We start from the raw sequence: 23,428 nt of genomic DNA, 5'->3' as shown, positions 1-23,428 counted from the left end.
GTTACAGGCAGTTGTGAGCCCCGTGATATGGGCACATGAGGGGTTGGGGTGGGACTCTGGTTTTCTGGAAGAACATCAAGTACTCTTAAACTCTAACCAGTCTCTTCAGTACCCAAAGTAACTTAATTGATCAATCTTTTCAGTTTTCTTCCTCCAAAGAAAGAAAACTTTCTTTCCTTTTGGGTACTTTGAAAGAAAATTGTAATGGGAAAAAAAAAGAGAGCTGAAATGTTCATATCTTCCTTTCATTTGCGTCAGCGGGAACCCTGGGACAGTGGATGCACCAGTTATGGTTTGGTAATGCTACTGGATAGTTCAAAGCGCAATGGAGATAGTTGAATGATGCTGTTGGATGTCTTAATCCATGCCTCGTGGCTTTGTTACAAATCCGATCTGAATACCATGTTCTTTTCTAACATCAGATAAGGACAAAGGCAACTAAGATATTTGGAGACTTGCATCTTAATCATGCACTGCTGGTAACTGAGGCTTCGCTTCCTTGATGTCCCTGAGACATGGACGTCTCGGAAAGGTTACTGCTCTTTACTGTAATGCTCATGAACATAGAAAACTGTGTCTGGTAAGGAAAAGATCATGAAGTGTTTTACACACCAGAATGCAAAGGTGGGGAGAGGACGGCCTAAGAGTGTTTGAGATGCCTGGGAGCTGAACTCACCCCTCAAGGAACAGATGACTATGTGATGGCAGTCATAACCCCACATAGTGCTTCTGCTCTGCCTTTAAGCAAGCATGCCTTCGAGGATCAGAGTAGCGGTTCACAAATTGCTGTGTGTGTTTCAGTCACTTGCGAAGTGTATTGGATATATAGGTTCTTGTAAGTGTTCTTCTTTTTCAGGTCTGAGGTGGAACCCAGACATCTGTTTAGCGTTTTCCAGAAACAGTAGTATAGATTCCACCAAAGCCACATTTTGTGAAAATTCATGCAAGTGACCAAGGACTGATAGAGATCCTGGAAGGCCACAGTGATGTTCCCCTGTTGGGAAAAAGCGGAATTTGAATTTCATTTTGGTGCTTTCAAGAAGATGTCTAAAGTACCGTGCTCATGGGTCCTACCTCCTTATGAACCTTCTTTGTCACTTCTGAAGACTACATGAGTGAAGGACGTTTCTTGTACAGAAAAGACATTGTGCCATCATGAGATCAAAGTCAGAAGAGACTTAGAAAGTGAACACACCTTTCTAAATTGTTGGGTTGATTTTTTTTTCAACATGTCCGTAATGGCGATGCATTGAGGCCTTTGGTTATCTAGTTTGTTTTGACTTCTGACCTAATCATTACAGAGCACACCCATGTACTAAGAATTTTGTATATCACATCATCTAGTTTTTACTACAGTATATGCATGTTTTCTAGATTTTTAGACTTAATCTTAGCTAAAACACCAGAGCTGGTATGTCACAGATTTCTTTTATTAATCATTTTATTTGTTTACATTGCAGATGATATCACCCTTCCTGGTTTCCCCTCTACAAACCCCTCATTCCATTCCCCCTCTCCCCACTTCCCTTTGCCTCTATGAGGATGCTTCTCCACCCACTCTCACCTCACCACTCTAGCATGCCCCAACACTGATGCATCAAGCCTCAACAGGACCAAGGGCCTCCCCTCCCATTTGGTGCTAGATAAGGCCATCCTCTGCTATATATGTATCTGGAGCCGTGAATCCCTCCATGTATACTCTGGTCGGTGGTTTGGTCTCTGGGATCTCTGAGTGGTTTGGTTAGTTAATATTTTTCTTTCTATGGGATTGCAATCCCCTTCAGATTCTTCAGTTCTTCCCCTAGTGTCCTCAGGCTCAGTCTGATAGTTGGCTCTAAGTATCTGCATCTGTGTTAGTCAGTTGATGGCAGAGCCTCTCAGGGGACGGATATATCAGGTCCTCTCAGCAAGCACTTCTTGGCATCAGCAGGAATGCTGTGGTTTGATGTCTGCAGATTGGGTGGATCCCTAGGTGGGGCAGTCTCGGGATGACCTTATCTTCAGTCTCTCTTCCATTTTTTGTCCCTGTTTTTCCTTTGCACATGAGCGATTCCGGGTTAAATTTTTTGAGATGGGTGGATGGCCCCATCCCTTAATTGGAGGATATGCCTGTTTTACTGGTCTCTACAGGTTCTATCTCCCCTTTGTTGTATACTTCAGCTAAAGTTATCCCTGTTGGGTCCTGGGAGCCTCTAGCTTCTCTGGTGTCTGGGATTTTGTAGACTCCAGAGAACCAAATAACCCTGTTAAAAATAAGGTACAGAGCTGAAACAAAGAATTTCCAACTGAGGAATCTTGAGTGGCTGAGAAGCACCTAAAGAAATGTTCAACATTCTTAGTCATCAGGGAAATGCAAATCAAAAGGACCCTGAGATTCTACCTCACATCACTCAGAATGGCTAAGATAAAAAACACAAGTGACAGGTAAAACCACTTTGAAAATCAATCTGGTGGTTCCTCAGAAAATTGGAAATAGTACTACCTGAAGACTCAGCTATACTACTACTGGGCATATAACCAAAAGATGCTCCAACATATAACAAGGACACATGTTCTACTATGTTCATAGAAGTCTTATTTATAATAGCCAGAAGCTGGAAAGAACCAAGATGCCCTTCAACAGAGGAGTGGGTACAAAAATTGTGGTACATTTACATCACAAAGTACTACTCAGCTTTTAAAAACAATGACTTAATGAAATTTTCAGGCAAATGGATGGGACTAGAAAATATCATCCTGGCAAAGATTAAAACAGACACAGAAGGAACACCCATTCAGAGCCTGCCCCACATGTGGCCCATACATATACAGCCACCCAATTAGACAAGATGGATGAAGCAAAGAAGTGCAGGCCGACAGGAGCCGGATGTAGATCTCTCCTGAGAGACACAGCCAGAATACAGCAAATACAGAGGCGAATGCCAGCAGCAAACCACTGAACTGAGAATAGGTCCCCTATTGAAGGAATCAGAGAAAGAACTGGAAGAGCTTGAAGGGGCTCGAGACCCCAAAAGTACAACAATGCCAAGCAACCAGAGCTTCCAGGGACTAAGCCACTACCTAAAGACTATACATGGACTGACCCTGGACTCTGACCTCATAGGTAGCAATGAATATCCTAGTAAGAGCACCAGTGGAAGGGGAAGCCCTGGGTCCTGCTAAGACTGAACCCCCAGTGAACTAGACTGTTGGGGGGAGGGGGGCAATGGGGGAAGGATGGGGAGGGGAACACCCATAAAGAAGGGGAGGGGGAGGGGGATGTTTGCCTGGAAACCGGGAAAGGGAATAACACTCGAAATGTATATAAGAAATACTCAAGTTAATAAAAAAAAAAGAAAAGAAAAGAAAATATCATCCTGAGTAAGATAACCCAGACACAGAAGAACACAGATGGTATGTACTCACAAGTGGATATTAGCCAAAAAACTTGGAATACCCACTGTACAACCCACAAACCATATGGAGCTTAAGAACAAAGACCAAAGTATGGATGCTTCAATCCTACATAGAAGGTGGAACAAAATAATTACAGGATTTAGAGGGAGGGAGGAACCTGGGAGGGAGAGAGGAGTAGGAGGGAAAAGAGGGGGCAGGATCAGGCATTGGAAGGGACAAGAGAGACAAACAGAGGGTCAGGAAATTGAATAGTGGCACAGATATTTTTTAAAAGGTAACATTTAACATGCAGGAGAGTAAGTGAAATACTACTAGAAAGTCAAGAGGAAGATTCCAAGTGTTCTTCCAGAATGAAGTTTGTCCTGATGCTGTGTGTTCAAGTAACATTCAAGTGAGCTCTGAATGAATGCATCTCGTTCACAATCTAGACTTCATAGCCACAGGTACCAAGAAAAATCAAAATCCTTGTCTGTCTGCGTATTCTTCCAATCTTTCTTCATCAAATTAGAGTGAATGTAAATAAATGTCCTTTAACAATATTTGCTCTGTCTTAAAACAGCTAGATACTTAAAAACGTGGAAATTAACATTGCCTAAAATGTTTTCTTATGTCTCTGAACAAAATTCCTTCAGAAGACTTATCCCGCTCACAGCGTTTGACCACTCTTTCCGTTTTGTTCAATAAAATGTTAGATTTTGTACCCCTCTCATCACCTCTGAGTTATTTTACCTGTGCACTTCTTTATGTATAGAGTCCTAAGAATGCATAACAAGCCTTTAATTTCATTTTTTTTTATTTATTTGGGGCAAATTTTTTTCATCTTTATTAACTTGAGTACTTCTTATTTACATTTTGATTGTTATTCCCCTTCCCGGTTTCCAGGCCAACATCCCCCTAACCCCTCCCCCTCCCCTTCTCTCTGGGTGTTCCACTCCCCATATTCCCCCCATTACCGTCCTCCTCTCAACAATCACGTTCACTGGGGGTTCAGTCTTGGCAGGACCAAGGGCTTCCACTGGTGCTCTTATTATGCTATTCATTGCTACGTATGTAGTTGGAGTCCAGGGTCAGTCCAAGTATAGTCTTTGGGTAGTGGCTTAGTCCCTGGAAGCTCTGGTTGCTTGGCATTGTTGTTCATATGGGGTCTCAAGCCCCTTCAAGCTCTTCCAGTCCTTTCTCTGATTCCTTCAACAGGGGTCCCGTTCTCAGTTCAGTGGTTTAATGATGGCATTCACCTATGTATTTGCTGTATTCTGGGTGTGTTTCTCAGGAGAGATCTACATCCGGTTCCTGTCAGCCTGCACTTCTTTGCTTCATCCATCTTATCTAGTTTGGTAGCTGTATATGTATGGGCCACATGTGGGGCAGGCTCTGAATGGGTGTTCCTTCTGCCTCTGTTCTAAACTTTGTCGGGGCCAAAATTTTGATTGTTGTTTCATTGGTTGATTTTTTTTTAATATGTATATGTGAGAGACTGTATTTCTATGTAGGCTGGGCTATACTCAAATTTGTAATCCTTCTGCCTCAGTTCCTCAAAGGCTAAAATTACAGGCAAGCATTACTATGACTGGCTTTATGGAAAACTGTTGAGGGAGTGGCAGGCTATTTTTGCTTCTACACCTCTATTGTCAAATGTCCAGCATTACATTGCCATTTGAGTCAAAGAAGCAAGTGCCATGAAGTCACTGGGGAAAAGACAGACAGAATGACTCATCGTTTTCTGAAACTCGAAAGTAGTAGAAGGAGTAAAATCAATGACAGCCTCATTATAGCAAATAGGACTGCGTTCAGGAGACAGTGTTGGCTGGGTGATTTATGATCTGTAGTCATGGTGCGCACAGGAAGGAAGAGCTGTGAGAGCTAATTGGGATGCCTGCATGCTGTGCTATACCGGCTCTGAGAAAACTCATTTTTGTCCTTCCTGAACCTAAGACGAGGGGTTCTATTTTCCCCCAGTATTTACAGAACTTGTAGGGGTCCACAAGCTTTCTTTGATGGCTACTTCCGATGTTGCTTTTGGGTGTGTGTTCATATTCTTGGCACAGGTATTTTTAAAGCAGTCTGAACACCCATGATTTAAGTGTGTTGGAATGTCTAGCTCTGGTGGAATTGTATGAACCCGGGCTTTGTAGCCTTGCTACCAAAATTGGAATTTCCACTTCCCTGAAAGCATTTTGAATTACTTAATGCTTTACTCTCATACAAATCTTTTTTTCTCATAGTAAGATATAATTGGTAAGTACCAACAAGTACTTTAGTGAAATAAAAGTAATTTGACTAAGTAAAAGTTTACATCTTTTAAATTTATTAGCCCTCTGACAAGTCAATTTCTGTAGCCTACTCTCTGTTTGGGCGAATTGAAAGGGACCCGTGTGGCTTTAAGGGAATAATGGCCTTAGCATCACACTCCACAGGTAACCTTTTAGAATATTGCTGTGTTAGCAAGGTTGAGAATATTTTCCCAGATTTTAGGCACCCTCTTTTTTCCCACTCTTGGACTTTGGAGAGATACTTGCACAACTAAAAAGATGTTTGTACAGTAACAACCCTAGCTGATAAGTGCTTTGGGGAAATCCAATGTCATTTTAAAGAATTTTTGAGATTCAGCCCTTAAACCAATGGTTTTCAACCTGTGGATCATCACCCCGGGGAGCCGTTGAACAAACCTTTCGCAGGGCTGCCAAAGACCATCTGTATACCAGATATTTAAGTTAGGATACGTAACATTGACAAAATTACAGTTATGACATAGTGATGAAAATAATTTTATGGTCGGGGGTCACCACAACATGTGGAACTGTATTAAAGGGTCATACGCAGCATTAGGAGGGTTGAGGACTTAGACCCCAAGGTCTCCTTAGACTTTGGAGAATTAATTATTTTTTTCTCTAATTGGTTAGGTAAAATGTGCACCTCCCTATTTAAAGGGAATATATACAGCTGAGGAAACCTGAAAGCTTCTTGACAAAGCTGTCATACCAACTCCAGGAACCAAGAGGAAAACAGCATCCCAGCTTTCAGAAAGACAAGTCACTAAGGGACAGCTTGCAAAAGCCACTAGCTGATTGGAAGGGGGCAGGACAGCCAAGTGAGAGGTTTGCCTACTCCTATACTTCTGGAAAGGAAACTAGGGAGGGATCAGCTGTTGGGAAAGAGGAAGGAGGAAGGAGGAAGGAGGAAGGAGGAAGGAGGAAGGAGGGAAATGGGTTTGGCTCACCTGAGTCAATTTCCCATCTGTAAGGGAGAAAGCTAGTTCTGCAAATGGAAGAGCTTGACACATACCTAGACCTGTGATGATGAGGTGATGGGGCATAAGCCTTTTCTTTGGAACCTTATTTATAGAACAACGGGGAAAAATGACTACATATACACGTGATTAGGTTAGCACCCAGACAGCTAGTAATACAGGGGTGAGACATAAGTCTTCCTGTAATCTTGTGCACATCATGACTGGAAAATATTACAAAACACACACATGCTCAAAAACACACATACACACCACATACATACTACACACACATATGCATACACACATGCATATGTATACACACACTCCATACATACACAGCATACACATACACACAACACACACATTCCCCGCAGATATACAACAATAATCCCCTACTACACACATTGAAATTCTACCTCTTATATCTATGTGTACAGAGCACAACATATACATATATATGTTACATATATGCTTTAGTCTCCCTTCATTGCTTTCCTATCTGAGCCCTAGAGAATCTTGTTCTCATTTAACGAGACTATTTCTCTTGCTTCACCAAGAATTCTTTTGGATCAGTGTGAGTGCGTGTGTGTACGTCTGTATGTGTGTGTGTGTGTGTGTATGTGTGTGTATGTGTGTGTATGTGTGTGTATATGTGTGTGTGCGTGTGTGTGTATGTGTGTGTATATGTGTGTGTGCGTGTGTGTGTATGTGTGTGTATCTGTGTGTATATGTGTATGTGTGTGTATCTGTGTGTATATGTGTATGTGTGTGTATCTATGTGTATATGTGTGTGTGTGTGTGTATCTGTGTGTGTATGTGTGTGTATGTGTGTATGTGTGTATATGTATATGTGTGTGTATCTGTGTGTATATGTGTGTGTGTGTATCTGTGTGTGTATGTGTGTGTGTATGTGTGTGTATGTGTGTGTGATGCACAGTGCCCTCTACGTTTACACAGTTTTTACTGTCTACTGTATCGATTCAAAATTCTGATACTGTATTCTGAGTTATTTGTATTTAACGTTTTCAATACTGCTTTCTCTCACAATTAATAGCTATTTTCCCTTGGCTTTAGAATGGTAATATAATTTACAGGGTAATTTGCTTATTTTTTAACTCTAAACCTTATTTTTTGTTTGTTTGTTTGTTTGTTTGTTTGAAACAGAGTCTCACTGTATAGCCCAGGGTATTAATGGAACATTAATTTAATACATTATTAAATATTTTAGGTACTTTCTTTTTTGCTTAAATATATACAAATTATATATAATATTATTATTAAATATTTTAGATATTTTCCTTTTCACTTATATATATTATGTATATATTATACATATCATGTATAAAATATGCTTATTATGTATATATAAGCAAAATAGTGAGAATACTTAATAATGGACTAAATTAACGCTCTATTAATTTAATTTTAAAAGTGACATTAATTTCAAAAGTAAATATATATCTATTTTCTTCACATGTAGGCTTGGCTTTGGGAGGTTCATCTACAGTTGAAGAGTAATTAAGTACAGATCGAAGAACAGGAGATTTATTTTATTTGAGACCTGCAAGGCTCCTCACAGCACAAGTATCATCAACATACACATGCTAGAGTAAGTTACAACTGGCATTTCATGAGACTCTTGTTCATGAACACTTAGATGTCTCACAATATATGTCATGCTACATCTAGCCATTGTTCTTGAGTTTAGTATGGCGTTTGAAAAAGTCCTTAAAGCTATCAGAAGAAATCCTGACACCCAGTGGATCACCAAACCAGCCCACAGGCACAGGGAGATGCGTGGGCTGAACATCTGCTGGCCGCAAGAGCCGTGGCCTTGGAAAAGGCCACACGTTCCACCACACTATTGGTGGATCTCGCCGTGCAGCCTGGAGAAGGGGCAATACTCTTCAGCTCCATCGCCACTGCTAATACACATAATATTTGTAAAATTCATATCCAGTGAACAATTTAGGACAGTTAAAAAAAAAGAAAAAGTCCTTGAAGAGTTCTTTTCTTTCTTTTATGCATTTGAACATCAGCAGTGAACATTCTGGATATCAGTGTCCTATGGGACTGGTCCAGTATGGTCTAGGAGTGGACCATTGTAAGCTTAAGAGGATCAGTTTATGTTTGGCCAGATGTAGATTCATTGATAAGAGCAGAAGTTGGTAGGATCATTACCATTTTCTTTGGAGTCCTTGCTTTGGCCAAGAACCACTGGGCAGTGAGTCTTTCTAAAACTTAGGGCCTCTGGCACCTCACTCTTGCTACTTTGTCACCTGAAGAAGCCCAATCTCAGGGACCTGTTCCCAACTGGCTTTAATAGACATAGGAAGTGCTTTACTGAAGTCAAACAATGGACTATTTTCCTGAGTCCATGTGTCTGAACTCAGTGTTTAAATGTGCCGTGGGTATTTGGGTGATATTTACTTTAAGTTGGTGGAGGTTGACCAAGGAGATGGGCCCATAATATTGGTGGATCCCATCCAACCAGTTAATGGCCTAAATAGAATAAAATTCTGATCTTAAGCTGTCTTTGCATTTAAACTATAGGGGTTTTTATTCCTCTCTAATCTTCAGGGTGGTGATCTTGACCTTAAACTACAACACTGGCTTTTTTCCTGGTTTTTGAGCTCAACTGTCCACCCTGAAGATTTGGGACTTTCTAACCTCCATTACCAATATTAGTTTGAGGCAAAAATGCTGGCCCACTCTCTGTAATCCCAGTGTGCAGAAGGCAGAGTTATAGGATTGTAAGTTTGAGTCCAGCCTGGGCTTTAAAGTAAGACTCCATTTTACAAACTACACAGGCACAGAAATCCTTTTCTCTGTGCACATATCCTATTGGTTCTGTTTTTCTGGAGAACCATGACTAATACACAGGGCATGAGTATTTATGTTTATTTAGTGCAGGATGTGTGTCAGGCATTCTATACATATTAACTCAGAATCTGCAGACAAGTTAGAAGCAACAGAACTCCAAAGAGGTTAAAGAAGATGCTCTTAACTAATTGGTTATTTTTCTGTTTTTCTGACTCCCTGTCCTTGGCTTATAAGGAAAGTAACTGAAAACATGAATCTTTTTTTTTTCTTTTTGGTTGTTTCTACTTTCTTCAAACTCTTCTTAAAGTTGATGTCTTTTAATTACACCATCAAAATGCTCTCTAGGCCAGAGTATAGCTCTGTGGTAGAACATTTATCTAGTGTGTGTAAGGTCAGGCTTCATTCCTCAGCATTGAAAACAATTCTATTAAAATAACAGCAACAACAACAATGATGACGAAAACAAAACAAAACAACAACAACAACAACAACAATTTTATGTATTCACCTTATATCTTGTTCACTGCCCCTCCTGGTCACCCCCTCTCACAATCCTTCTCCCATTCCCCCAACTCCTTCTCCTTTAAGCAGGTAGGGGGATGCCCAGGATACCCCCCCCACCCTGACATATCCAATCTTTGTGAGGCTAAGCTCATCCTTTCCTACTGAGGCCAGGTGATGCAGGCCATCTAGAAGAGCATACACCACATACATTCAATGCTTTTGGGATAGCTCCCATTCCAGTTGTTTGGGACCCACATGAAGACCAAGCTGCACATTGGCTACATATGTGTGGGGGGCAGGGTGTAGGTCCAGCCCATGTATGCTACTTGGTTGGTGGTTCAATCTCTGAGAGCCCCAAGGAACCAGATTAGTTGCTACTATTGATTTTCCTGTGGAGTTCCTATCCCTTAGAGACTGCAATCCTTCCTGCTATTCTTTTATAAGAACCCCCAAGCTTTATCTACTGTCCGCATCTGTCTGTGTCAGTTGCTGGGTAGAGCCTCTCAGGGGGCAACTATGCTAGACTCCTGTCTGCAAGCATAGCAGAGTATTATTAATACTGTCAGGGACTGGTGCTTGCCCATGGAATAGGTCTCAAGTTGGGCTGGTTATTAGTTCCCTCACTCTATCTTCCATCCCCTGTCCCTGCAGTTCTTGTAGATAGGTTAAATTTGGGGTTGAAAGTTTTGTGGGTGAGCTGGTATCCCTATTGCTTCATTGGAATTCCTTCCTGGTTCCAATAGGTGGCCTCTTCAGGTTCCAATATCCATAATGCTGTGAGTCGCAGCTAAGGACACCCTCATGGATTCTTGGGTGCCTCCTTTATCCTTTGCCTCTTCCTGGAGATGACCAGTACCTCCCACACTTGTCAGTTTCAGATTTTCATTCATTCTCAAGGCCATCTGGCCATTCTTCCTGTTGATTTCCATACTTAATCCCAAACCCTCCTATTCCCTTCCCCATCCTCTCTCCCACCCCAGTTCCCTCCCTCCATCTTCCTCCTTTGACTATTTTACTTCCCTTTCTAATTGAGATTCAAGCATCCTCATTTGTGTCTTTCTTCTTGTTTCACTTCTTTGGGACTGTGGAGTGTAACATGGGTACCTGTATTTTATTGGTTTATGTTCACTTATAAGTAAGTACATACCATGCATGACTTTTGAGACTGAGTTACCTCATTCAGGATGATATTCTCAAGTTTCACCCATTTGCCTGCAAAATTTATGACGTCTTTGTTTTTTTATAGCTGAATAGTATTCTACTGTGTAGATCACTACATTCTTCAGTTGAGGGACATCAAGGTTGTTTTCAGTGTCTGGCTATCATGAATAAAGCTGCTATGAACATAGTTGAGCAAATATTTTTGTGGGGTGATTGAATATCTTCTGAGAATATGCCAAGGAGTGGTATAGCTGGGTCTTGAGATAGAAGTATTCCAAGTTTTCTGAGAAATCATCAAATTGGTTTCCAAAGTGGATGTACAAGTTTGTACTCCCATCAGCAATGGAGGAGTGTTACATGTCCTTGCCAGCATGTGTTACCAATTCTCAACTTCATATGGAAAATAAAATAGCAGCCTTATTTATAATAGTCAGAACCTGGAAAGGACCCAGATGCCATTCAACAGAGGAATGGATACAGAAAAGATGGTTCATCTACACAATGGAGTACTACTTAGCTATCAAAAACAATGACTTCATGAAATTCATAGCAAATGGATGGAATTAGAAAATATCATCCTGGGTGAAGTAACCCAATCACAAAAAACATACATGATATGCACTCACTGATAAGTGGATATTAGTCCAAAACTCGAATTACTCAAGATTCTATCCACAGACCACATGAAGCTCAAGAAGAAGGATGACTGATGTGCAGATGCTTCAGTCCTTCTTAAAAGAGGTAACAAAAATATTCATAGGAGGGGATATGGAGACAAAGTTTGCAGCAGAGACAGAAGGAATGGCCATTCAGAGCCTGCCCTATCTGGGAATACAGCCCATATATATACAGCCACCAAAACTAGATAGTATCTATGAAGCCAAGAAGTACATGATGACAGGAGCCTGATATAGCTGCCTCCTGAGAGGCTCAGCCAGAGCATGACAAATACAGAGGCGAATGCTAGCAGGGAATCATTGAACTGAGAACAGGGGCCTAATTGGAGGAATTAGAGAAAGGAGTGAAGGAGCTGAAGGGGCTTGCAACCCCATAAGAACAACAATACCAACCAACCAGAGCTCCCAGGGACTAAAGCACTATCCAAAGACTAGACATGAACAGACCCATGGCTCCAGCTGCATATGTAGCAAAGGACGGCCTTGTTGGGCACCAATGGAAGGAGAAGCCCTTGGACCTGCCAAGGCTGGACCCTCCCCTCCACCCAGTGCAGGGGAATGTCATGGATGGGGGTGAAAATTGGGGGTGGTTGGGGAGTGGGAACACCCTTATAGAAGAAGGAGAGGGGGATGGGATAAGGGGACTTATGGATGGGAAACTGGGAAAGGGAATAACATTTGAAATGTAAATAAAAATCCAATAAAAGAAAAAAGAAAAAAAACCCAGGATAGCCAAAACAATCCTGAACAATGATAGAACTTTGGGAGGATCACCAACCCTGATTTCAAACTGAACAACAGAGCAGTAGTGATAAAAACAGCATGGTACAGAACAGACACATTAATCAATGGAATTGAATCAAAGACTCAAAAATAAACCCAGCAACTTATGGACACTTGATTTTTGACAAAGAAGCCAAAAAACATACAATGGAAAAAAGAAAGCATCATCAACAGAAAGTAAATGGATCTACTCTCTAACTCTGTTGCACCAGGCTGTTTAGCAGCCAAGGAAGACTACTGCAAAATTTAAATTGGTTTTTAAATCAGAAAATGTTTTAGTTTCATAGTTCTATATTTATAATGTTTATTGGCATGATATTGTTATTTTCATGTATATTTTAGGATTTACATTTGTGAATGAATAAGGCACAGTAAGTGGAAGAACACAGATCTACTAAGGAAGAAGGGTTTGTAGAGCTCACCAAGAAGCTTTGCTTTGTAGCAGGTGGAGACTACTTCAGAAAGCCACAGTAGTCCAAAATGCAGAAAACCTCTGGCAGTTGAGCACCCATCTACCACATGACCCACGGTTTAGGGAACACTTTAGAAGACAAGGCAGAAAATATAAATGTCATTAGACTTTAAAAAAACCCTTGGTGGCCATACTTAGGTCTAGTTATTATTTTTAAATTCTTATTTATTTGTCATTTAGTGTATATGGGTGTGTTGCCTTCATGTATGTCTGTGCATCATTTGTGTGTTTGGTGTTCATGGAGGCCAGAAGAGAACATAATGTCCCTGGCGCTGAGTTACAGAAGGCTGTGAGCCATAGGACTCAAACCTGCATCCTCTGGAAGGGCAGATGGCCCTTGACCACTGAGCATCTCTCCAGCTCTTACGTCAGATTGTTTAAGCTCCTGTTGCCCTTTTTGTGATATCAGACATTTTTGTACCTCAAAATTTACCATCCTAAATATTTAAAAACAGGCAGTTCTGTGGTCTTAAATCCTTTTTCATGTTGTATGACTATCACCATGATCTGAAGTCCTTTTTATCTAATAAAACTGAAACCATTAAAAAAAAAAAAAAAAAAAAGAAGACAAGGCAGAGAGGACCAGAATTTCTGCTTCATGATAGTGTCTTCTATGAAGAGCAGGGAAGCTGCACCTATGAGATTTCAACAATACTCTTATCTAAATAATACCTAAAACACGGTATCACCAATTGACAGACCAAGGTGAATGGGGGGAATTCTCACAAAGCTTTACTTTCAGAAGAGCTACAGGAAATTAATGGGTGCTGAGAAAGGGGCAGTCTTGTTCAGAGGGAACCCTCTCTGATAGGATGTCAATCCTAAATGTTAGCCCCCAAAACAAATGAGCAATATCAAATACATTTCTACAGATTGTGTTTATAAACATTATAGATGTGTGTGTGTAACAATTATAAAATTATAATTAAAAAATCAGAGGGCATAAATTTGAGGAGTGGGAGGAACATGGGAGAAATTAAAAGGAGGAAAGGTAGAGAAAGAATGCTATAAATACAGTACTAATGTATTAAATTCACAAAGAATAATAATTTTAAAAACTGAGATAGGAGAATGGAAAACTACTTAAGAACATTAGCAGAAGGGAGGGGTGGGTGGTCAGTGTCAAGGGGTCATCCATGTTTGCTAATTGCTGCTAGTAAGAATTGGACTCATATCTCCATACTGGGAGATAGAGATGCTGTTTTTCTTGATTATTAAATTTCAAACCTATGACTCCTAGGTCAAAAAAAAAATCCTTGGGTAGAAAAAGATTTGTATCTCAAAGGCACAGAGAAATAATTTAGAATTGTAATTAGTTTTTTGTTCTGTTTTGTTTTTAATGAAAATTAAAAGGCATGATGATCTATGGAAAGGAGGTCAGAGGCCTGTCTATAGTTTGCCAAACTGAGAGGAACAGAATGTTAAGGCTGTCTCCATCAGAAGTTCATGTAACAATAATTTAAATGCTACCAGAAACATGTGAGAATGGAAGGGAAAATTACAGGCTAATTCGACTCATAAATATGGAGATGATTTTATACAAAACATTTAGTAAGAAAGTATAAGCAATAAATGGAAAAGATTCCACACCATGACCAAATGCAATATTAGGAACTACGTTCTTTTAGTTTATAGCAGTTACAGATAAACAGAAAAATATAGGACCCTTCCAATGTATGCATGTAAAGAGCATTTGTTAGAATTTAGCAGCCAGTCAGAATTAAAATCAAATTTAACAACATAGATGAGAACTGCTCTAACTTAATAAAGGGGCTCAATAAAAGCACGCAAGTTAGCTTAACATTGGCATTTATTCTTTTCAGAACGTGGATATGCTGATGATCTTCATATCGCAATGAAGACACGTGACACTTCAAAATGATTGCATAGGAGCTTACAAATGATTCTGAGGTGAAATAAATCTATTTGGAATAATACATTAGGAAAAAGCAACCGGAAAACCACGATGAAAGGAATCCCACAGAACATGTCTGACTTTCATGCTTTTCCCTCCAAAGAAACTTGGTTGGAACAGATTTAAGAAACGATTCATTAACACAGTCTTCAGGTTCGAAAACATGCACAGAGCTTTCGACTACAGACACTGGTGTTCAGGATTGAGGGAAAGATTATTGTTTTGTCTAATGACAAGTTTCAGGAAATTTTGTATCAATAGACTGTTTTAGTTATCAATCACTTTTCACCCAGTGAAACTCTGGAGATGTCCGCACATGGTAGTGTTCCTCTTGCTAAACCCTCTCTTTAGTGAGACATCATGTGACCGATAGCATCACTTACCCTTAATCACAGGCGCAGAAGACTGCACAAATTTATGTGCATGGATGCTCTGTCCCAAACCATAAAACCAAAGATAAGGACATTGTGGCCACAACTCCAGTGGGATGAGATCATGCTAGATGTAAACTGTTAAGTCACATTCTGCTCCTGAAAACCCTGCAAACAGTGTTAGGTCTTCTGCCATGGAGAAAATGAGTAAAGATTCTCATTTCTGGCGTCTAGGACAAGTCCCTCTGTCAGCGAAAAGTGAACAGCTATTTGGCAGTGAACACCATCGCTCTGAATAGAAGTAAATAACCACCATCAATAAGACTTTAAAAGCTTCTATTCTGGGGGGTCTGGCAAAAATCTGATTCTAAAATTGGATTTAGATATTTACATACAATTTTTGATGTTTGCATAATGCTAAGAAAACTGTCTAAACTGCCAAATTAAAATACTAGAAATGTAAGTACCCAATTCACGTAGCTTGTCACTGGAACTCCCACGTGCTAGCAGTTTTGTATAGGCAGTTAAAGAAATAGGGCTATGCCAACCATCTCATGCTATAAGATAAAATAATACACTAGTATGGTATAGTACTCCACTATCACCATAGCAATATTTCCAACGCTTTTTTTCTGACTAGACTAAGTCAAGCATAAGACTTATGATTACTCGATTACCTCTTTCATGAAACACTCTATTGGATATTGTACTTTATCCATTTATAAATGAGTTCCTAATCAAGTGTGTCTTTCTGGGTCTAGGTTACCTCACTCAAGATGATATTTTCTAGTTCTGTCCATTTGCCTGCGGATTTCATGATGTCTTTGCTTGGTAATCCTCCATTGTGTAAATGTACCACATATGCTTGATCCATTCTTTGTTTGAGGCACATAGAAGTTATTTCTAGTTTCTGGCTATTAGAAATAAAGCTTCTATGGACACAGTTGAGCAAGTGCCCTTGTGGTATGGTGGTGCATCTTATGCCCAGAAGTAGTATAGCTGGGTCTTGAGTTTTAACTATTTTCTGAGAAACCCTCCAAATTGATTTCCAAAGTGGTTGTACGCAAGTATTTGCCAATTTCCCTACTCTTCTATTTCTTCCATGTATTCCATTTGGGAAAACATGCTCTCTGGCCAAACTCCTCCATTCCATCTTCCTCTTTTGCAAACCATTGGTGAGCATGCTCCCCTTCACTTTTCCTCTAAAAGTTCCGCTGATGCTCTGCATTACCATGAAGGTAACATACGCCTTTCCTCTGTTGTTACTCAAGAGAAGTCAGCTTCAGAATAATCATTACTTCTTGGACGACAGCTCCTTACTACAGATTTTATGGTTCTTGGCTTTTAGTATTTCAGTATGATTTATCTGAGCGAGATGAACAATCTGTCTCCTGGGATGTATTTAATCTCTGGACCTCACATTATCTCTTCTCAGTCTGTGATAGTCCCAGTCTGTATCTGCTCCAATATTGAGCTAGCCACTCCTTTGCTTTCCTTTTTGATGGCTCTTTATAACATGTCTCAACCATGACACAGTGTAGGTTGTCCCAATGCCTCCTTCACATCTGTCATGTGGGCATATTCCACACATTGTCTCTCTGTGTGCTGGGATGGATAATTTGTTTTATCTCTGTTAGTTTACCAGATGTCTTCTTTTACTACATCTATCAGTTCCTTCTGTTCCCATTAACCCTAACATTTCTTTTACCAAATTTTCTTTCATAGAAGGTCTGCTTGATTTTTCCTCACATCTGTGCTCCACTTTTCCAGAGTTTCTGTTTCACACACACTTATGAGTTTTTTTCCTTAAACAAGGGGTGTAGAGTTTGAAGGCCCATGCTTGATTGATTGTTGTAATGTCTGTTTTGTTTTGTTCATGCAACTCTTTAAGCTGTGTCTCTTTGTGGAAAACTCTATTTACTTTTATTTTATGTTATTACAAGCTTTATAGTAAACATTTGTTGCATGAGGAAGCACAGTACCATTTCTTGGTGCTTCCATGGGTTTTCTTGTCTTTGTTACTTAGCTCATTTTTACTTCATGCTTCTTCTAGCTCCTGCAGATTCCGTTCTATGCTTTCCTCATCTCTCTGGTTTGAAACTTTCTTCTAAAAAATTTGGGGAATTCCCAAACATTTTAGAAGGCATTCAATATTAAAAATACTAGTTTTACTAGAGATAACTCAATGGTGTGAGTGCTTTCTCTGAAAGCTCAAAGGACTAAAGACTTGAGTTCAAATCCCACAGCACCCATGTAAAAAGATGGACAATGTCTGCACATCTCTGTGACTCCAGCATTGGGGGAAGGGGGTAATGATCTGAGAGCTCACTGTCCATAAAGTCTGTTCAAAACAAAGACCTTCCCATTCAATGAGAGACTCTGCCTCAGTATAATAAAATGGAATAATAGAAGACACCTGAGGTCTCTTTCTGGACTCTGCATATGCACCCATGTACGTGCACCACACACGAATACATCAATATACTTGCACACACACTAAACATATCATACAAATCATAACATACAGACACAGATAATTTTATTTTATTTGTGTGACACTTATTCTCCCTACCCCCATTTATTTTTTCTTTCTAGTAAAATGTTATCTGAATAACAGAGCAAAACAGTACCAGAAATTCTACAATACTTTATCTATAATACTCAATACATTTATATTGTTTTGGTCTGGTTCTTAGTCACATTCTTTCTTTATCCCAAATGTTAGAATTATTGTTTTCATATCATTGTATCAAGATTGCTTGATTTACACATACCTGCCAGTTTTATTTGTTCATCATTCCTCTCGTATCTCAGATTGTTTGGGCGCTAATTCTGTCTGTTCTATAGTATGGATTCCTTGGTAATGAAACATCTCAGTTTAGTTTGTCAAAAATCTTCACTTTGCACATTAATTTCCTTTCAACCATTTCCTAACTCATCCTGCAGTGGTTACTGTCATTGTTGTTCTTGTTTTCTGTTGTGTGTAACTCATGTTTCCAGAGTTGGTCTGTGTCTCTAATTTTAGCACACTTGGAATATACCACAATTCCTAAATCTGTGCACTCTTATGCTTTTTGAGTTTCAAAAAATTGCACTGTTTGGTCTGGGGAGATGGTTTGGCAAGTAAAGTGCTTGGTATACAAGCATGAGGATCTGAGTTTGGATCCCTGGCCTACAAGTACAGCAGCACTTCTCTGTAATCCTTGTTCTGGGAAAGCAACATGACAGAGACAGATGGACTTGTTGGCTAGCCAGGCTATCCAAAACAGTGAGTACTAGCTTCAGTGAGAGACCTTGTCTAAATGAATACAGTGGAGAGAGACAGAAGAAGATACCCATCAATCACTGACCTCCATAGATGCATGCATCTGCATACACGTGGACATATTTTTGTACAAATTATTACAATCATATTTAAACTTTTATATCCTCTTATTCTAGAACTCTGGGTAATTCTGTTCATTTGTTAGTCTTTTGTTCTAAACTTTTTCATAATTTTTTTTAGATCTTTGGCTCTTTCTTATATAGTCTATACAATTCTTAACAATCTCAAGATATGTAGCCATCAATTTTCTCTTTAGTTGTGTTCACTACTTAACTGACTAATGAGTTTTTATTTCAAGTTATATTTTCATTTACAGATGTTTCACCCCACTTTAGCTGAAAGTTAAGAAGCACTTTGAGATTTCAGAACTAGCCTCAACCTCAATATCCTCAGGGTTTTGACAATGTTTGCCTCAGGTCTACCAAACTCCTCTAGTTTGTCTACTGCTCCTAGCTCTCAATTTAACACAGTCCACTCAGAAAAAGAAGTAAAAAACACTATAATTTCTAAACCTTTGAAAGACTACCAGTGCTTCATAGATTACTCTATGTGCTTAAAATCCATTAGTGAAAGATTGCACAAAAATTTATTCTACAAGCATACTATAAGTTGTCCAATTAAAGTAAATGTTTAAGCTCAATTCTTACAAACAGAAGGATCTACACTGTTATCAATATCCCCTGTCAGGGACATTAAGCTCAACTTACTTTATGGAGTTTTTTTCATTCCTAAGGAAAATCAGTTAAGATGTTAGGACTCTAGCAAAGTTTAAGGCACTATGCTCTTTAAACACAACATCTTTGGTCAACACTATATAAAGTAGCAGTTTATATTCCCATACTACCTCTCTTTTTCTGCTAATTTTTCCAAGGACATTTCTCTCATATTTTTGGTTGTGAGCCTAGCCTTTAATGGCTGAGCCATCTCTCCAGCCCTCCAAGGACATTTCTCAATTCTCTACCTGTTACCATAATTTTACTCCTTCCCACTACTTGATTGACTCTAAAGTGGAAGAAATGGTCACTCTAAAGTAGAGTAAGAGCTGATTGTGTAAATGTACATTTCATATCTGAATAAACAAATAAGCAAATTAGACCAAGTCCTTATATTATTAACAAACTATCCAAGAACTTAATTTGAAAGTTTTTCACTCAAATAGACCCATGGTAACTTATTCAACTCATCATGTGCCAAATTTAATATGCTCATTCATTCGACAAATGGTTACTAAGTTCCTATTATTTCCTAGGCACTATAATAGGCACTAGGGATACAATAGCAATCAAAGAAAGCAGTTCGTGTTCCCAGGCAGCTTACAGTTTAGCCAGAGATACAAACTACTGAAGCAATAGTAATTACTACCCAGCCATCTGTGAAAACAATGGGGAAGCGCTGGGTTCAGTGGAAGCACGCAAAATACAGAAAGATTACCCTGCAAATGTGAAGGGGCAGTGAGCTGTGTGAGAGCAACGAGGTAAAAACACAAGAAAGGAAAAAAATCACCTTAGTGAAACACAGAGTTTCTGAGGGGTTGAACGGAAGAGAATGACGTACTGTGCCTTAGCTACTTCTTCCTTGCTTTAAAGAGACACCACAGTCAAGGCAATTTATACAAGGACTCATTTAGCTAGGGGCTTGCTTAGATTTCAGAGAGTGAGTTGTGGTCATTATGTCAGAGAACATGGCGGCAGGCAGGCAGGCATGGCACTGGAGCAGTACTGAGAGCTTAAGTGTTGCAAGAAGATTATTTTCTTGCTCTTTCTAGGGTGTAGTTTTCCTCCTTGTGTTGGAGTTTCCCATCTATTATCCTTTGCAGGGCTGGATTTGTGGATAGATATCATGGAATATCTTGGTTTCTCCATTTATGGTAATTGAAAGTTTTGCTGGGTGTAGTAGCCTAGGCTGGCATTTGTGTTCTCTTAGGGTCTGTATGACATCTGCCCAGGATCTTCTAGCTTTCATAGTCTCTGGTGAGAAGTCTGGTATAATTCTGATAGGTCTGACTTTCTATGTTACTTGACCTTTTTCCCTTACTGCTTTTAATATTCTTTTTTTGTTTTGTGCATTTGGTGTTTTGACTATTATGTGATGGGAGGATTTCCTTTCTGGTCCAATCTGTCTGGAGTTCTGTAGGCTTCTTGTATATTCATGGGCATCTCTAGGTTAGGGAAGTTTTCTTCTATAATTTTGTTTAGGATATTTACTGGCCCTTTAAATTGGGAATCTTCATTCTCTTCTATACTTATTATTCTTAGGTTTGGTCTTCTCATTGTGTTCTGGATTCCCTGAATATTTTGGGTTAGGAGCTTTTTGCTTTTTGCATTTTCTTTGGCTATTGTATCAATGTTTTCTATGGTATAGTCTATGTCTTTTTACTGGGGAATTGAGCCCATTGATATTAAGAGATATCAAGGCATAGTGATTGTTTCCTGTTGTTTTTGTTGTTAGAGGTGGAATTATGTTTGTGTGGCTATCTTTTTTGGGGATTGTTGCAAGAAGATTACTTTCCTGTTTCAAGTGTTGAGATAGATACTATGAGGGAGAACAAGAGATCTCAAAGCCCATCCCCAGTGACACACCTCCTCCAACAAGGCCACATCTCCTAATCCTCCTCCACCAACTAGGGACCAAGCATTCAAATATATGATGCTATGGGACTAATCTCATTCAAACCACTTCTGTCCACTTTTGGGAAAGATTATAAAAGATGAGTTTTGAAAATTACTGGGGCTATAGAACTGATAGCATGTTGAAGTGTTGTGCTTAAAATCAATGGAGGGTCATTGGAAGATCATATGTGGATGTAACTCTGCTAGAATGTAAGGGCCGGAATGTAAAATGCTGGAGGGTGGCTATCTGGGAAACAAAGTGGGATATGTTCTGCTAAGTTGAACAAAATATGATGGTGCCTCTTACAAAATTGCAGAGGGTGGGTGTGGAAGCAAACAGACTTATTCGCTACCATCCAGAAAACATGTGTCGATTGTATGGAAGTGAGAGAGTAACAGAGGATAGTTCAAGAGTAGACTGTGTGATTTTTGCCTAGTAAACTGTCCCCAGAGGAAAACAGATCTTGGATAGTGGCTGACAAATTTGGATCTTACTAATGCATGAAGCTGGCTTTCAGCCTAGTAGCCATTTATAATTTGTATAGAAGAGAAGCCTTCCTTCCATTGTTGTTTACCAACTCAATGACGAGAGATCCTTCCTTATTTGTTCTTGGTTGTCACTAGTTCCCAGTTGAGGAAAACGCTCTCGCAATCCAGGTATTTGGCAGGAAAAGCAGATCCAGTAGTCAGTCTGACTCCATCAAAATGAGGCAAGGACAAGGAAGAACTTGAGACATGTTGTTGCCAGGAGTTTGGAAATGTAAAACTAGCTGTAGTTTAGGGTTACTGCTCCTATGCTGGGATAGACAATGTCTGTCAGGAGCTGATTCTCATGACAGATTAGGAATCTAGAAAAAGGTCCATCCAGCAAAACCTTCAATTGCCTCAAAGTATAAGAAGCCAAAAATGTTTATAGTCAATGGTTATAAGTGTGGGTTTTAGGTCTATTGTGTGAACGTTGGCCAGTGACAAAGGTTCAAATTTGAACTTCTCGATTGATCACCTCCCGCTGGAGCTCATTACTTTATCATGATATGGCCTTGTTACTTTATCTGTGCAAAAGATAACTTACGTATCTAATTGGGTTCTTATAAGGATTATATAGATTAATACATAATGACTAGAAAAGACTAGCTATTATTACCTTAGCTCAGCTCTTCATAGGCTGAGAGCTGTGATTGGGAGATGAGCAAGGAAAGAGTGGGGTAAAACAAGACTTTAATAATGAAATAAAGGTCTTAACTAAAACCTTGCTGATGTGTTAAGGCTCAAGAACCACAGAGCAGAAGTGTGTTGTGCTGGCCACTATGCCATGGTGGTACCTCCTGAAGCTTTCTGGGCCTGGATGATTGTGACTCACCTTGCATGCTAGGCAAGCCTACACAGACCCAGGCAGTGGGCCTCATCAAAGGAACTCAAGTCCCCCAAATACAGGTCAAGGTAATCCCTCAATAAGGTCCCTTTGATGTTTGCAATTAACTTTCACTCTTTGTCATGGTATTTAGACTTTGGCCTCTCACTGATTTTAAAAGGAAGTGTGACATTTTTGAGACGGGAATCAGATAATTGGGGGGCAATCTGAGCGACATTTTCGATTGTGTTCCAACTGCGGTACGTGAGGTACATGCCACTTTCTTAGTAGATTATTGGCAGTCGGACAGGCTGAGTCATTGCTTAAATGTATTCAAGTAGAATTATTGAGCAGAACAACAGGGTGTGTGTGTGTGGGGATCTAGCAGGAAACAAACCATGTGGGTCATTTTGAGGTGTGACTTCTTAGGATGTTTGTTTAGATTTATTTGAATAATACAAGGGCATTAAATATGGGGCAAGGGGGACTTTTCTGTATCTTGAAGGAAATTTTTATCATGTATATTTTGTCACTTCGTTTTCCATTTTTAGGAAAGATTATGTTCCCTTTTATGTTAGAATATTTTTTTCAAGATATGACTAAATTAAATTTTTTTTAAAGCTAGAGTAACTGGTTTTGGCGGTGCATGCCTTTAACCCAGCACTTGAGAGGCACAGACAGGCAGATTCTGAGTTGAAGGCCAGCCTGTTCTACCTACCAAATTGGAGGTTAGCCAGAGCTATATAGTGAGATCCAGTCTCAAAAAAATAAATAAACTAAATAATTAAACCTAAAAAGGAAAATGTTCCTCA

General features: G+C 39.6%; 1 long non-coding RNA gene across 1 annotated transcript in view; it reads right to left on the bottom strand.

The window, feature by feature from the left end:
• Positions 1–23,428, bottom strand: part of LOC135330745 (Uncharacterized) — a 42,865-nt gene that overhangs the window by 18,255 nt on the left and 1,182 nt on the right.

This window comes from Rattus norvegicus, chromosome 13 (assembly GCF_021556685.1).
Source record: "Rattus norvegicus strain SHRSP/BbbUtx chromosome 13, alternate assembly SHRSP_T2T, whole genome shotgun sequence".
In the NCBI taxonomy this organism is placed as follows: Eukaryota; Metazoa; Chordata; class Mammalia; order Rodentia; family Muridae; genus Rattus; species Rattus norvegicus.
This window is presented reverse-complemented; position numbering and strand designations above follow the sequence as displayed.